This window comes from Gavialis gangeticus, unplaced genomic scaffold (genome assembly GCF_001723915.1).
Source record: "Gavialis gangeticus isolate Ggan-Ray unplaced genomic scaffold, GavGan_comp1, whole genome shotgun sequence".
Taxonomy (NCBI): Eukaryota; Metazoa; Chordata; order Crocodylia; family Gavialidae; genus Gavialis; species Gavialis gangeticus.
Window position 1 is genome coordinate 3,636,006 of NW_017729032.1, and position 15,348 is coordinate 3,651,353.

The window sequence follows — 15,348 nt, forward strand, 5'->3', positions numbered from 1 at the left end:
AAAATTTCTGCCAATCCCATGGACCAGATAGAGAGGGCTTGTGTGCTAGGTCAGGGATGCTGGGCTGAGTGGAGGCAGCACCGGGCCTGATTCAAGGTCCATCGGAGTCTCTCCTTTGACTTCAGAGGTATTTTGATCCGAGCCATAGAAAAGGTTTCAACGAGGGAAGGAACAATGGGCTCATGAAATGATCTGGATTCAGTTCCTACCCTGTCACAGGGACTTTAGGAAGTCACACCAGCCTGGGTTCACCCATTGAGTTCAGTGGTAAATGAGGTACCTAAATAGGACCCAGCAGCATGGGGCCTAGCAGAACCAGGTGGCTCAGACTCAATCTAGTGGCATGGGCCCAATCCAGGCATGGTGGGGACAAACAGAGGTAGTGTGAGCCCCATGGACCTGCCCTGCACCACTCATCCATGCCACGGGACCAACAAATGAGCTCCCCGGTACAGACAGAGCAGTACCTGGCGTGCAGTAGGAACAAAACCATAGGTGACAGCTTCTGCCTTTCTGTGAGAGGAGCAACCCTTGGCATATTGTCACAGGGGTGGTCCCAGGAGGTTCTCCCACTGGCAGGAATGGAAGAAGAGAGGACACGTCGCTACTTGGGAGCTTGCTTCTCCCCTTCAGTTTAGCGGGACACATCAGCTAACCTTCGGCACGAGCTGAGACTCAGCTCCATTTCCCTCGGGCATTGGCCATGGAGGTAGAAGGAAGATGGATCCTAGGAAAGTCAGAGGCAGCCAGGAACTTTCTCATATTTTTTCATAGTCTTTCAAGCCATGGGGACCACTGTGATAACTTCATCTGACCTCCTGTATAAAGCAGGCCACAGAACATCGCCAGAGACTCTTCCAGGGAGAGAAATTCATGCTGATAATAACCCCGTGACATTTCCACATACAAACACATTATAAATAGAGCTTGGAATAGAAAGGGAAAACGAACCGTCACCCAAGCCCCTCAAGCGCGTTTGCAAATAAATAAAACAGCATCTGTGTTTCGAAACCCAACACTGCTGGGAGCGCCTTAGGCCCCTGCTTGCACAGGGTGGGGTGACAAGTGTTAATGAGCTCATGTTTGCAAAACGGTTTGAGAAAGGGAAAGTGCAGGGCAAGTTTCTATGGAAACTTCTTCACAGAGAAGTGTCCGTAGAAGAGTCAGATCCTCAATGGAGAAACCATGAGAGCGCCCTACATTTACAAGTTTCATGCTAGCAATACCAATACAGAGCAAGGAGTTGGGGGATTTAGACATTCCCTCCAACGAGATAAGGATGTATTTGAAGTCAGGCCTCCCTTCCTAGAGACAGTCTGACTCCCTTTGGCAGCAAGATGCGCAGCAGGTTGCTTGGTTCGTGCTGCTTTACTGAACTGAGTCGCGACGAGGTTTCCCTTAGGAGGAAGACCTTGGGCCCACCTTCTGGCTGCCCTTCTGGATTCGCACCTGCGTGACTGTAGCAGGGCACTGAGGTGCCTGCTACTGAAACACGGTAAAAGGAGCTCAGCTGCCAGTCACCAGGGCAGCACAGGTGCGGGTTGCCGGGGCAACCAGTCAGAGCAGCTGACCGGAAGGGGGCGGGGCCTGGCCTTTATAAACAGCCAGGCTGAGGCCGGAAGGTCAGTTCCTGTCTGGCAGCCAAGGAGGGTGGAGCTTGGCTGGAGCAAGCCGGGCAGGCCTAGCAGAAAAGCCTGGTGGCCTGAGTGCGGTAGGAGGCTACTGGGTGGAGAAAACCCTGATGGGGATATACATGGAGGACAGCCAGGTGCCTGGGAATTTGTGTTATAGCCGGGGCTTTGTATTTTCTGTTTGTTGTTGGGTAACACCGGAGGACCGGGTGAGGCTGTAGGGGTTGGAGGAGGCCTCATAGGAGCTCCCCAGTAGTAGGGGGGTTCCTGGCACTGTAGAGGGCGCTGCGTTTTGGGGTGTCCTGACCCCGGCCCCAGAGTGGGCAGACTCAGGAGGAGCCCAGTGCGGGCTCAGGCAGGAAGCCCCAGTGGGGCACAGGACCCAGAAAAGGGGTCTGGGGGCCAGGTAAGGCTGAGGCCACCTGAGCCCCAATTGTGGGAATGCCCCAGTGGGGCATAGGACCTGGAAAAGGGGTCCTGAGGGCCAGGTAAGGCCAAGGCTGCCTGAGCCCTATTGAGCAGAGCCCCAGAGCAGGCGTGAGCGCGAGACCGGCCCCAGAGCGGGCTACAGTAGGACTTATGGGTAGCCCCTAACGCTAGAGTGCGCCGGGGCAACTGGACATCAAGGCACCGTGTCAAAGCAAATAGAAAAGGCAGCCTCCCCTAAACATTTAAACCATCAAAGACGTGGCGGGCAGGATTGGTGAGGGTGCATTGACACCGGCTCGACACGGTAGCCAGGGGGCACTAGGGGAGGTCATGGCACCCCTAGGGCGCCCTGCCACAGTGACTCACACCAGAGATAAGACCTTGGTATGGGAGAGCGGGGACTAAGCAAGCCAGAAATAGACCCAGCTGGTCCTATAGATCCGGAAATGGGTTAGCAACAAAGGCGTTTGGACAGAGTCTTCGCCTTTCATTACTTCTCTACATCTCTGTGTTAGGTATTAACCCATCTCCATTACTGCAGCATATAGACACCTGCAACTTACTTCACTATTGCAATGTACCTGACTATGCCCTAAGAGTTGCGGCAGTATTATTATACCCATTTTACAGGTACTGAGGAAGAAAGGGACGAAGAACCAGAATCACAGTGGTATTAGGCGCCTTGACCCTATTTAGGTACCTCATTTACCATTGAAATCAATGGGTGAACCAAGGCCTATATGACTTCCTAAAGTCCCTGTGGCAGAGTAGGAGTTGCATCCACATCATTTCATGAGCCCAGTGTCTCTTCTGTCATTGAAACCTTTTCTATGGCCTGGATCAAAATACCTCTGCAGTCAAAGGAAAGATTCCCATGGACCTTGAATCAGGTCCTTCTGCTACCCACCCTCATTTTGGAGGGAATAAGAATCTTAAGGGAAAAAAAATCCTTTTAATGAGGCTGGTTTCTCAATTTTAGCCTGCTACTATTACCAGAACCGTACTAAACTCCATCTGCAATAGCAATTTGGGTGATTCTTCTTTCCCTACGTCTGCAAGGAGAGGTGTCTGTGAGCCAAATGATTGCTCTTAGTGTAATAAAAACTTGCAGCTGGAAAGAAGAACCTGACTGTCTCAGACAATAAAAACCCTGGAAAGACAAGAAAATAAGAGACTGCCACAGCAGGCAGGGCTTCAAAATCTCTCTGGAGCTTTGCCCCATGATAAGCCACTTCTCCAAAATTAACACAAGTGCTTCCCTGCTGGATAGTAATTAAAAAACCCCACCAAGCGCACAGAAGCAAAACTATACCTGAAATAATACAGGTGCCTTCAGAGCAATGAGGAAGCACATAGCACTGAGTGCACTTCCCCCCGGGAACCCATCTGTTGAGGGCAGAGAAAGAAAAAAAACCTCACAGTCCCATACCGTGCAGCAAACTAAGGGATGTCTAGTGAATGTTGATGCCTTGGAGCGCTTGAAGGCTTTGTTGCACTACACTAATCATTTGCTTGGGTGTGTAACCAGGGCCCCTTCCACCCTGGTACCTGAGGGGAAGGGAAAGCAGAGGGGGTGCAGCCTCACTTAAAACCACATGTATACATGCCCAAGATGGACAAAATAAATAACATCCTCACAGCACTAGAGACTTAGAAACTCTCTGCGTATATGTAATACACATACATGGAGGTTTTGATGCAGTATAGGAGGCTTATTGGTATATATAAGCACAGCTGGTAATGCAAGGTATAGCTTAACTGGGTGATTGGTCAAGGAGTGTGGGACTGGGATGGTGAATGCAGTGGGTGAAGACTAAAACTGGCTCGGTGAGAAGGCTAGGATTTCAGGGAGGAGTTATGGTGGGATTAAAGAGGAGAGATTAGAACAAAGAGTTAAAGGTGGGGGTGAGACAGGATTAGGTTGGAGGGGATGGGATAGATGAGCCAAGCTTTGGGGTTGTAGGCACATGGCCTGCGTCCACTGCAGCACAGTCCCCTCCAGAGCGAGGACATGCCTCTAGGATCCCTGTTTGTCATGCTTCCTCTGCAAATCCCTATGAAAGCCACTAGAAAAGCATATCTGCCTACACAACCAACCTAAGAATTTGTTCCCATTTGATTTTATGATGATTAGAGCCCCTCTCTCAGTCTCTTGTAGCTGGGTCTAAACTGAGCTCAGAAATTAAGTTGCAGTTTGGAATCAAAACTGCAGGGAGAGGTTTGGAACAAAGGCTCAAAATCCAAGTCTAATGCTGGCATTTCTCCTGCAGTGCACTTCTGAATATGAACTTCGCTGGAAAACTGGAATTTTCTGCTGTAGCAAAACTCAGGAATAAGCTACATCCTAAAGCAATGAGGAACAGTGTTGGGTTGGACAGTCTTAAGTGAAGGGTTATAAAACTGAGAGACTGAGAGAACAGTTATAAGGCAGGAAATGAGTGAAAGGGGAAAGAGAATATAAAGAGGCCCAAAAACTGGACTGGGAATATATTGCAAGAAATACGGTAACCACAGCCCAAAGGAAAATCAGATATTTGGGTTCTATTTTTCAGGTCTTCCTGGGGCCTGATGGGGACCTCGGACACAACCTGTCACCTCTGTATGCCTCATTTTCCTGTCTGTAAATGGGGATGGATCCTGGTAAAATGCTCAAGCATATAGGAATAAAAAATACTGCTGTGTAAGATCTGGGTAGTATTGTCAGCCTGCAAAGCGCAAGGGACAGAGTAGAGCTGAGAGAGTCCATCACTGTGAATTCATTTGTTTCTTAGGGGTCTGCACAATTTAACCTGACTTTTCTTGTCTTTTTGCTCCCTCCACAAGTCAGCAAAGAAAAACCTTCCAGCCAAAGAGCAGCCTCTCCCCGATCCAGCATTCGAGTGGATATGACTTGGTTTTGGCTCAGATTTTTGGCTGATATTCCACTGTCTAGACAAGGCAGTGCTACTTTCAGCCTGAGGAGTGATTTTTCCTGCGTCTTCCTGTGCACGGTGCTTTCTTAACCAGAAGCACTGACATCCACAGCATGGAAACCCAAGAAAAGTATCTGTTATACAATAGGGAGCAAGCTTACAGCTATTGGCAGGGGCATGGCTTAACAAGGTGCCGGTAGATAAAACATTACCAGCTCTAGATACACGGAGTCTCATTCTACCCTTCCGGCACCTTTATACTTGTGCAGCCCCCATTGACCTCTGTGCAAGGGGGGCATGGCATGCAGCTGAGCGGAGGGGTGGTGTGCAGCCACAGGGCATGGTGCAGGGAGCAGCTAGGGTGCAGGCAGCACCCACTGGTTGTGCCCGCGTGGCATGGGGAGCAGCCCTGGGGTGTGGTGTGGGGCACATGGGGGTGTTGCACAGCTGCATGGGGGGGTGGCGCACAGCCACAGGGCATGGTGTAGGCAGCAGCCCCAGGGTGTGGACTTCATGGAGTTTCTGATGCTCCTCTGTTTCTGGGGTCAAAACTTGACACGGGGAGAGAGATACTTTTGTAGAGAACAGAGGTTGTTTGCTCTCAACAACCTAAGTACGTGGTTTTCCACCACTTTTTCCACTTACGGACAATTTTGAAAGGAGGTGTGGACCCTTTTGAATTGTAAGTGTGGCTATTCACATACTTTTGATTGATCATCATCATCTTTCATGGACCCTTTGGGCATAGCTGGTGGACCCCAACAAGGGTCCACGGACCACAAGTTGAAATCCACTGACCTAAGTGGATCCAGGGGGGTGTGGGAACGGTGGCTGGTGCTGCAGAGGTGGCTGCATTTGAGAAGAGGGGAGGGGACATGCCACTGAGCATACTGGGGAAAGCAGTAGGTGGGCAAATACTTACCAGTTTTGGGGACTTTTTTTAAAGTCCCCAGTTGCTGCTCCTGCAACATGGTCCTGAAGGAGGTTGTGACCCCACCATCGCACCCCTGCTTGGCAAGGAGTGCTGCAGAATGATGCATTGGGGTCCTCTGCAGAGGAGATGGGATATGGGCTTTAATACTGAGTAGCCTGGTGGACACCAAGTCTGAATTTGCCATCTGGGGAGAGGTGTCAAAATAGCTTCACCCACACAGAGGTGTAGGGCTGTCTTAAAAAGACACTGGCTCCCTGTCTGAATAATTATGAGGCCAAGACATCCACGTATTTGAACACCTGGAGACAAACCAAAATGAACCCAGGGTGCTTAGTTGCACCCTGAGAAGTAGACTAAGCTTCCTCCTTGGAGATGACAGGGTCTGGTGGTTAGGAGACTCTGCTCTGACACAGGCTTCCTGCATGACCCTAGGTGAATCCCTTTGCCTCTGCCACAGCTCCCTGTCTGAACAGTGAGCATAATATTTGCCCCCTGTACCATGGAAATGCTGGGAGGATAAATTCATTAAGCATGGAGGTTTTCGGATAAATTCCCTGGGTGATGGAGGCTGTAAGTACATACGGCGCATGAGTCAAATGCCCTGTCTGGGCAGGGATGGGTTGGCCTAGGCTCTGCTACTTACTTCCCAGCTCTGATGCTATTATACACAGGCACAAACTGAGTCTTGGAGCACCTACAGGCAGGCCCCCCCATATCCTCTCATTCACACTGTTCCCCTGCTGCCATCCTGAGGACCTCGCCATGGGCTCTGGTGCATGGGGAATGGAGCGTCGGGGCTTTGGGGCACAATTTTAGGCCTCGAGTCAGTTATGAAGGCTGTAGAGGCACAGAAGTCATGCGCAGATCACCTGCTGGGATCCATTTCATAGTTTCAGAGTTATAGTTTCATAGTCATTAGGGTCGGCGTTTCAATCCGCAGTAGCCCTGTCCATCTCAGTAGAGTTGCTTCTGCAGGGAAATGGAGCTGGATTTGGCTTTACATCTGTGAAAGGTCTTGAAGAGCTGAGATTGTCAAAGGCCATCTTGGTATCTGGGCAGCCAAGGTCCCATTCGTGTTAATAGAAATCAGGCACCCAGATCCCGCAGGCAGCTTTGAAAACCTTGGGCATAAGTGCTTGGAATGGAGGCAGAACAATTATTGCTCGACTGGTTTCAACTTCCCATGAGTCACAATCACCATCATGCCCCTGTTGGCAGTCGAGCAGCTCAGGCAACCCACCCCCGGCTTTGTTCGACCTCCCCCTATACAAATTACTGCTGTATCTGAATGCTCAATGTATCTCCCAGCGCTGCTTCATACCTGGGTCTGCCTCTCTGATAGCTGCTTTTTAAGAAGTCAATTTAGGGAATAAGTTACAGCCCAAAACATGATTCTGCTTGCTTTATAAGCTTATGTTGGGAAAGAGTGAGGCTTGGAGCTAGTGAGTCTGAACAGAGCATAGTCTGGTTTGTGTCAGCCTTTCTCCCAGATGTATTTATAGACTAGGTAGATAGATAACTGGCTCAATAGCTGCAAGCAAAGGGTAATTATTAACAGGTCCCACGGGGGTCTGTCCGGGGCCTGGCATTGTCCAATATGTTTATTAACAATTTGGATGCTGGTGTGGAAAGCTTTCTGAGCAAGTTTGCAGACAACACAAAACTGGGAAGGACCGTGAACACATCAGAGGATGTGAGTGCAATTCAGAAGGATCTCAGCAGAGTGGAAAGTTGGGCTAGAGCTAGCAGGATGAAGCTCAGTGCAAACAAATGCACGAGGCTACACCTCCGGAGGAATAATCAAGAACAGAAAGACAAAATGGGGGACACCTGGCTGGATGGCAGCTCTGTGGGAAAGGAGGTGGGAGTCTTGGTAGATCACAGACTCAGCATGAGTCTGCAGTGTGATGCAGCCGCGCACAAGGCCAATGCGGTTTTGGAGAAGCATTAGGTACAAGACTCAGGAGGCAATAGTGCCTCTACTTGGCACTGGTTAGGCCTCATCTGGAGAACTGTGTGCAGTCCTGGGCTCCACATTTTAAAAAGGATGTGGGGAAGTTAGAGAAGGTCCAGAGTCAGGCAACAAAATGATCAAGGGCTTGGAAAGCAAGTCATGAGAGGTGAGGCTGAAGGAGCTAGGCATGTTCAGCTTGTGGAAAGGGTCTTCAGCTACCTAAAGGGCTGCCATAAAGAAGAGGGAAAGCACCTTTTCTCTCTTGCTGCAGAGAGAAAGATTTAGGCTAATGGCTTGAAGTTGCGGCAAAGTAAGTTCAGATTGGATATCTGGATAAACTTCTTCGCAGTGAGGCAGTGGAGTAGACACCTGGGGCAGCTGTGGACTTCCTGTCTCTGGAGGTGTTCAAGAAGAGTTTGGACAGCCCCTGGTCGGGGATGATCTAGGTGTAGTGATGCCTGTGCCCTACCATGGTATTTCCCACGCATCTAAGCTTTGCTGGTTGTTCCCCTCCCCACTTTTTTTCTGCTATATGTGCCAGGATGTGTTTAAACCTCCCCAGAGTCATTGGGTGTTGGCTACAGCTAAGGCCGGGACTTCAGCTGGGCTGTGCTGATTCCCTTGGTAGGAGCAAAGCCAGAGGTTCCTGCATAGAGGGGCTTGCTGATCTGCTCAGGGTGAGACCAATAGCTATATTTGGGGTCAGGAAGGAATTTTACCCCTTGGTCAGACTGATATGGACTGGGGTGGGGGGGTTGCCTTCCTCTGTAGCAGGGGAGTAGCCTTCTACCTGGGATCTCTTGAGCTTATATTGACAAGATTTTATACAAACAGGACATCGGCTACTGTGGTTCCCCTGCTTTACCTGTGGCAGGTTAGGGTGTTAGGCAGGGTTGACAGCAGTCTTATGTAGAGTTTAGATTATGGGTATATAGGATGGGCTGGATAGGGATGATCCTGCCTCCAACTCCCTTCTCTGTGACTCCACGCAGCACTTCACCCCATTGCTGAAGGAGGGAGTGGAAGGGGATGCCCAGGAGGGCTGCTGCAGCTCTAAGAAGAAATTAGTGCGTGTGTTGCTATCTCCTCGGATGGCACTGGGTTTTGTTGGTTATTATTTGCATCAGGGCAGCTTGTCTTTAACAAACTCTATTCCAACTAGAAAGCCGAAGTGAAATTCTGTTCCATGCCGGGACTTTTATTGCGCATTAAGCATCATGTAAAACCGTGACATTATGCTACTGCACAGTAAAATAGTCTAGTGCACATGAAGCATTACTAAAAAGTGTGCAAATGTGGTACCCCACATCAGCACAGCTGAATGCACATTAACTTAGTACCTCACATTGGAGGTACTAAATTTAAGGTGCATTAGAAAAGGTGCATTAATGCATGTGTAGACGCCCCCGCCGTGTCTCTGAAAAGCAGCCAGTTTAAAAGGTGGGTGGGTGTTCCTCCTCCTCCCTGCTTTTCTGTGACTCAGCCGCAAGGGCCAGAGAATAGTGTATTGCATAATTCATGAATGGATTCTCTGAACTTGAACCTGGTAAAATGGAGTTGCACTTAAGTGTCTGAGTCCTTCAGAAATAAAAGTTAGAAGGATTGCGCTGAATATAAAAGGCCGTGCTAGGGCACCAAATGCATCTAGAAGGAACTGATCTCAGAACAGGCCACACAAAAGTATCAGAGTCTCTTTGGGCACCTCTATGCAAGAGAGGAGGAATCTGCTTTCAAATCTGACTAGTCCAAGCTTGTTAGCCACGGAAGGAAAAGAGACTAGGGTGGATCTGTGGATACCCATCTCAAGCAGGCTATGACCTGGTGTTCCTGTTACCTGGGTAAGACTGACCGGCATAACAAGTCATGACTTCTGAAATACAGGGACAGAAAATGCACAGCAAACCAAACTGATTTGCATGGATTTCAACCCAGGCCAGGCGAACAGACGTGGTCGTGGAATTCAAATAATGACTAAATGTATGAAGCATATCGCAAGCAGGAATGTTAGAAATGTGTTTGCTCCAGGACAGAATGAGCTAGGAACCAAGGAATTAAGGAAGTTACAGATTTCCCTTGCTGCCATCCAGGAGACATGTTGGCAGGGTACAGGAAAGAAATAACACTATTTGTTATTGTTTTGTCCAGACATTTAAGCAGACCAGCAAAATATAGAGACGCAATTGCTATAGCCATGGAAAGGATGGTTGTCTCAAGGAACGGCTGGAAACACCTGTCTGAACAGATTGCCATAACTGAGGCTTCCTCCTGCCTACAATAAACTGCGCATAACTGCAGTCTGCTGTTTTCCCACAACAGAAGCAGCAGAAGAGGAGGAGGAGGAGGATGGTTTGGATCAACAGTTGGATAGCATTGTAGATGAGGCTCCAAGTTTTGATGCCACACTGGTAATGGGAGACACGAATGCAAAGGCTGGAAATGAACATAGTAAAGAAAGGGCAAGTTTTGGGCTGCACGATATTGGGATGGCAAATCTCGATGGGGCAGGGTAAGAACTTACTGTGAGATGCACAGTCTGATTTGTCTGCCTGGAGCAGGGGGTTGAACTAGATGACCTTTTGAGATCCCTTCCTGTGAATATTGGGAGTACTTGGCTTCCTCACAAAGATCTGCCCAAGGTTATGTGGCATTTCCCAGACAGGCACGTGAAAACCCAGATTGACCACCTTAGTAGCAAGATAGGCCATACAGCAGTGATTGTGAACTATGTATAGGAACAGTTAATACTGCTGGAATAAGTCATGATTCCTCCTTATCAACAGTATCATTTTCCATATTCAAGGCTAAGAAGCATTCAATAGTCAAGGCTAAGAAAAAGGCAGATGCAAGCGGGACTGCATATAATGTTGATAAGTTAAAGGATCATACACAAGGTGATGTTGGAGGGTGTTTCATAACGATGAAGAAATTTCACTACTAACCAGATGGGAAATTTGTAAGGATGGATCCAGGCTGGATCCAGTCCACAAAGAGCCCCGTGGTCTGGGGCACAAGATGAGTTTGACACCCCTGCAGTACAGAGTACATTGGAAAGTGTTGGCAAACAAGGAAAAGCCAGGCAAGCAGCCAAACAGGATCGTTACAGGAAAAGTGTGACCCAGCCAAGACTGCTGGAAACGTGGTAGTAAAAATATAAATGGAGGAAAAGCAAGAAAAAGAAAGACAGGTACAATTCCAGGTTGTTGGGGAGGTTGCAGTGTGGTTGCAATGATGACACAAAGTCTTACTTTTTTATTATCCACAATGTGGAATCATAGAGGTACAGACCAGTATAACACAACTGAAGAAGGGATTCCTCAGTGTGCAAAGCTGTGGAGAAACCACCAAAGCCGGACAAAGCAAAGCATTTGGAAACAAAAGGCTCAAAAACTAGAGGAGTCAGCATGAAGATATGAGACCAGTCTACCAAAAGGTCACATTGTGTGGAGCCACAATCTGGCCAATGATGCAAGCAGTAAAAAAGGCTACTTGGGAATGGACAACAAATGCTGAAGAGGTGTTGGACATATGGGAGGAGAGGAGGCTTTGACAACGTGTTAACCTCTAAAGTCCATCCATTCTGCAGGTAGTGGAGACCCAAAGTAACTGAGTATCTATCACCACTGAACTGCCAGTAGAAGAAGAAACTGAGCAGTGAAATAGCTAAAAAATAAGGGGAGAAGCTTCAGGAATAGGCCATATATATCTATATATATATCTATATAGATAGATATAGAGAGAGATATGGCCTATTTTATTTATATATAAGTACACACACACACACACACACACACACACACACACATACACACACACACACACACAACCCAGCACTGTGAAAAGCCAGCAGGACACGTGTCAAGAAAGCATTATGTAAGGAGGTGTGGGAACAAGGGGATGTACCAGACGACTGGCTAACAGCACCAGTGACACCGATCTTGAAAAAGGGGGATCCCACCCGCCTGCAACACTACAGAGGCAAAAACTTATTCTCAGTGTCAGCAGACATCATGCTGAGAGCAATTGTTGGCAGATTAAGGGCAGTTTTAGAAGAAATGCAGGGCAAGGAACAGCGCAACTTCTGAGCAAGCTGAAGTTGCATTGTCAGGTCTCCAACAGCTGAAGGGGAAAATGTGGGAGTGGAGATTAAAGATGCTGGTTGTTTTGGGGGCTGTTACAAAGGCATTTGGAGGGGTGTGATATGGAGAACAGCAAAACCATAAGGCTTCCCAGGAAAGTTTCAATTATGAAAGCGATGCTACTACAAGGTAGTAAGAGCCAGTAGAAAATTAAACACCTGGTTCAAAGCAATGTTGGATGTAAAACAAGAGGTGGTAGACTCACTATCACTGTTAAGGGGACATTTGGAATATGTCTATGCCATGTGGAGAGGAACACCCCCTGGCACACCCTGCCCACTCACTGGCAAGTAACCTGAACGTGCAGCAGTGAAAGTGCTCTGTAGGCATCTCTTATGCCTTCTCCCAAGCATGCTGGAGATAGAAGTCTCCAGAGGAAGAGCCTTGGAGTGGCTTCACCACTGCCCCATTTCTAGATTTGGCAACCGCGAGTGGGCAGGTGGGTGAGGCATGCTCAGAGATGTCCCTGCCCACACCTACAAGGACATTAGACAGGTGGGAAGATAGGAGGTTGGATGACTTAAAGTTAAGCTCCAACATTTATGCAGATGACACGCACAACTGGCAGATGCTTTTGAACTGATTAGAGCTTGCTTGGAAAACTGGCATATTCGACTTGCACGTATAGAAAACTCCCCGAGAAGGCAAAACTGTTGTTTGTAGGAAAAGGGACAGTAGATGAAAGACTGCAATGAAGTTGCATCAAAGTCATAGAGCAAAGAGAGTCTTATTTGTGCCTAGAAAACATAGTCAAGGCTGACAGCTCATCAAGGATGAGGTTAAAAGAGTTATTGTGCTGGTGCTACATGTTCTGCGGAGAAGCCGACAGAATTATGGACTGATAAAAATGTTGGGTTTCACATCAAAGTGCACATTTTTCAAAAGGGGTGAGTAACCCTATTGATCTCTGCACTGGAAGCAGCTGAAAACAGACATTGGAGGCTGGCGGCAGTAGAGGTGAGAGCTCTTCAGCGGAGGGCAGCCGTAGAGTGGAGCGAGTATGCGGCAATCGAAGACACTGGAAGGAGACTCAGAAATGAAAACAAAGGTTTGAGATGAGCTACAGCTGAAAAGTTTCCAGTGATTGGGACCCTGCAGAAAACAGAGATGACAGACAAATAAATCCTACAAATGCAATCCAGGTCAGTGTGATGTAGATGCTGGTGGGATGTCATATACAGAGACATGACCAAGCTGGGCTTGATGGAGGTACGCGGCCTGGCTAACGATGAAGCGCAGCAGTTGACTCCTTCCCCTGTCCATAAAGATGCTCTGAAATGAGAGAGAGAGAGAAGTCACGTGCCCGTTAGCTCGTGCTTAGCTACTTCATGCCACCGTGGTGCTTTTGAACGTTTCCTATATCACTGACCAGCCAAATAAAACCAAATCCTCAACAAAATCTGGGGATTGGCTGAAAAATTAAACCGAGAGGGATTGTTTTTATTCCTCTTTTGGTTTCGAGTGTGTGTCTATGGGGAGGCGGAGGGAGGGGGGCCACATCATTACATACCTGCAAGAAGCAGGGGCTTTAAACGAACAGGGCATGTCCCAGCTCTGAGATAAAAGACACGCAGAGCTGGTCTAATTGTTTTTTGCAGTACTGCCTCCAAAAAATGCCAGGAGAGTAAACAAAACTGCTCACTGTCCCTTAGCCGCACAAGAAATAACAAATGGGCTAAATCTCTTTCCCCCCTCTAAGCTCAGAAAACAATCCAAATGATAGCACAGATTATCTGCATTTGCCATCAGTGACTGATCACCCCAGGGTCCCTCCAGAAGGCCGCAATCCATCCAAAGGCTTTCGATCTCATCCCATTGTTCATAGGACAGGACAAACAAAAGAAATCAAGACGTGTCCGGAGGCTGTTTTTGCTTTCTTCTTGACAAACGGACAGGAATAGCGTGTTCTAGCTAAGGGCTTCTCAGCACTCCAAAAACAGAGCTGTGTATATATATTTTTACAGTATAAATAACATGTGTGAGCTATCCCAGAATTAAGGGACAGCGAAGGCAGAGCGCGTGAGCTGTTTACGTTGAGGAGGTGTGGAGTCAATGTCTCTGAACCTGTTTTACAGTAAATCTAAGCTACCTTGTCTTCATTGTTTTTTTGTACCAGGATAACGGAGGTTACCCAGAAATGAAGCCAGCTCCTTATCTGCACCCTCCCAGTGTGCATCCAAACTCAGTTTAGGAAACAGCGGGTGCATGTACATGAGATGCTCACAGCACAGTACCCTAACAACACTGCACAATAGCATGCCGGGCAAAACCTGTGCTAATACGCTACTTTGCAGTAGTATTAAGCTACTGCACAGTTAGCATCTGTAAAAACCCATGCGCTGGTGCTACTGCGCAGTAGTGCCGGTTACTGTGCATTGATTTAGTACTTGTTCTCCATGTACTAAACTTAATGCGCAGTAACTATGGAGAAAAGTTTGTAAAAGTTCTCCTGGGTGGCAGTGAAAGTTCATTTCCACCCAGGAGAACTTTTACAATCTTTTCTCCAATGCCTGATGAAGGGTGTTTGTGCCCAAAAGCTTGCAATTAAAGATTTTTTTTTTTTTTTGCAAAAATCTAATTGGTCTAATAAAAGATATCACCTCTACCATGAGTCCTGGTTGCTTTATGTGCACTTTGATGTGAAACCCCTCAAGACCAATATGGCTGCAACCTGTATACCACTAACTATGGCACATTAATGAATGTGTAGACACACTCGCTGGTATTTGGGAGGCATATAGGAAAGTGTGTTCATAGTGGGAATGGCTGCAGGTAGAAGAGAAGCAGTAAATGAATAAACCACCAGAGAAGGAGTCCAGGTACGAAAGTTTGTTGGTCAGGATTTGTCCTGCAAGTGTCTACCTAGAAGCATAGGACTAGAAAGGACCTTGAAGCATGTCGCCTGTCATTGGAGGTAACCACATTATATTATCCCTTTCAGAGACTGCTCAAGCTCCATCTTAAAAGTAGTTAAAGTGTTTTGCCCCCACTATTCCTATGGGGATGGTGGTCTGGGACCTCACTCCACTCTGGGATAGGATAGGAAAGGAACCTTCTTCTAAATTCCAGTCTAAATCTATTCACAGCTAGTTCATGCCCATTTGGTCTTGTACCAGAACTGTCCCTTCTTTTCCTTCCCTGGTTTTTAGCCCTGGTTAGAGTTATCAAGAGCAATTATCCCTCTGTTCTCTGCTTTTCAAGCCCTGCAAGTGTCTGATAATAAGACAGCACCTGGAGAGAGAAGACAAACAAAAGGATGGCAAAGCAAATTAACCCCCAGTCCTAACACTCAGGAGACCCCATGAACTATAGGGTGCCTATACACATGCAGCGAGTCTGCTCCGTCACAGCA